We start from the raw sequence: 2,160 nt of genomic DNA, 5'->3' as shown, positions 1-2,160 counted from the left end.
TTATGGGTTTCATGACATGCATCTCCCAAATGTCCAACATCACCACAGGCCTTGCATGTCATGCGAGCATCCATGGCTTGAATAACTTCTTGACCATTGAGCTTCTCACGGTCTTCTAGTCGCTTCATGAGAAGATCCATCCTAGCAGCAAACATATCTGCTTCCATGACGGTGTGCATTACTCGCTTGCGAGGTTGGAGTCGTTCATTGCTCCACCCTTGGATGGGGACCATCTTCTCGATCAGGTTGTTAGCTTCATTCACATTCAGCGAGAAGAAGGCTCCTCCAGCAATAGCATCGATGTGGTCACGAGTCATGTTGATGACCTTGTGGTAGAAGTTTTGGATTAGGAGCCAATCCTCCATTCCATGGTGTGGGCACACTAGAATGTACTCTTGAAGGCATTCCCGCGCCTCAGGGATGGACACATCTGCTTGTTGTTGAAAACTTGAAATTCTATTACGAAGGTCATTAGTCTTTCCCATCGAGAAGAACTTGACAAGGAAGCGTTGGAACACTTATCCTAATTGTTCATGACTTCACTGTTGGAGTAGAACCACCCTGCTTCGCCTTCTCGGGCAATGACAACGAGAAGAGGTAGAGTCAAATGGCCTCTTGAGTGACTCCGTTGATGGTGAACATACCATAAATCTCCACAAATCTCCAACATATTAGGCATGTTCAGCCTCCATCTCCACCATTCCATCCATCTGTTGTTGTGCTTTGTTTTGCAAGAAAAAGCACATCAGGAGCCTCCTGCACCCACGAACTGTGGGGCCATTCCCCAAACACCAGCAATTCCATGTTATAATCCTCATCTTTCCTAGCGGAACTGCTCCTGTAGTCCCGCCTGATCAGCAAAGATCGTCATGTCCACCACTTCTGCTCCCTCCACCTCCTGCCTCTTATGTTCCTCTCCCTCCAGTAGCTTCTTGCTCTCTCTAAAGTTGACACCCTCCTCAAAGCCATTGTTTTCCCGGAGTCTTATATAGGTCCTAGTCAATATCCTATTCACCAAAGTACTTTCTCTATCCTTGTTAAAATCCTTCTCTCCCACAAGGGCATGTGTTGCATCCTGTAGAATGGGACAAATTGAGCTCAGGTCCAACCCCATCCTAGTTGCTCCATCTCATCCCCTGTATTCCCCACATGCCACTCTTGTACATGTAGGATAAACCCGCAACCAGTCTCCATTCTGTTTCCTCTCATCCTTGCCACAGTTCTCATCAAACTCTTTATTGATATATGACCCAACAATCCACAAACATTGCAAAAGTTTGGGAAAATTCATATTTGATTGGGCACCAGCAATCCTTTCCCCCTTCATCCTTTTGCATCAACACCCCACGAAGCAGTGCCTAGTGAATATCCAACTTAATAGCCCCTAATTGCTGATCAGTCATCATCATCGTCCACCAAGGTCTTTCCCACCTTGGCAGACATCTCCTTTTCGGTGGTATCATTGATGAGGCCAAGTGATAGATCGAAGACATGAATCCATGTCGGCGTGTATACAAACTCCAGATCCTTCAGGCGTTTCTTGCCATCAAAACCCACCGCCACAAACAAGTCACCACCAAACTCCCACAACCCCTCATTTATTGCCCGCCGCTTACCCAGTTGCAAGAAGGAAAATAGGAAGAGATTCTCATGCAATTCCTTACACCAGACTCCCTTCAGAGGGCACCAAATTTCCCCCAATGTATCCCTTCTATGTGCCTAGGTTTTGCTGAGCATAGCATCCCCACTGCCTGTACCACCTTACCTCCATCCCCCACTGACGTCTTCCAAGCACGTTAATCCCACAATTCTCCTCTGAGAGCATCAGACCCTCCATGAGCCCCTCAAGCTCTCCCTACCACCACCAGGGCCATCGTTTCTGCTAGAAATAACTAAGAGAAGGAAAGAGTAGCCAATTCAAGAGTCAGATAAGCTAAAACAGGCTAGCAATGTTGTGGATGGGACAGGATTTGAACATATTGGATGGTTTAGGCTTGATTTTGGTGCAAGCCTAGGGGTTTTTTTTTGGAACTCAAGCCCAGGTGTTTGAGACCCACTGGGTCGCCAGAGATACTTCTCTACCTGGCTCCAAAAACTTCAACTTTAGAAATTGATTTGTTCAGAGACAAAGGGAGTATAAAATAAATGAATGGTCAAGTG

The 2,160-nt window shown here is 46.5% G+C and overlaps 1 non-coding gene across 1 annotated transcript; it reads left to right on the top strand.

Moving 5' to 3' along the window:
- Nucleotides 1-363: 363 nt before the first annotated feature.
- LOC136553006 (small nucleolar RNA R71) lies at nucleotides 364-470 on the top strand. Its single transcript, XR_010782914.1, has one exon. It is a non-coding gene; the product is annotated as a small nucleolar RNA R71 (small nucleolar RNA).
- The last annotated feature ends 1,690 nt before the right edge of the window (nucleotides 471-2,160 follow it).

Source organism: Miscanthus floridulus, chromosome 4 (assembly GCF_019320115.1).
Source record: "Miscanthus floridulus cultivar M001 chromosome 4, ASM1932011v1, whole genome shotgun sequence".
NCBI classification, from domain to species: domain Eukaryota; kingdom Viridiplantae; phylum Streptophyta; class Magnoliopsida; order Poales; family Poaceae; genus Miscanthus; species Miscanthus floridulus.
This window is presented reverse-complemented; position numbering and strand designations above follow the sequence as displayed.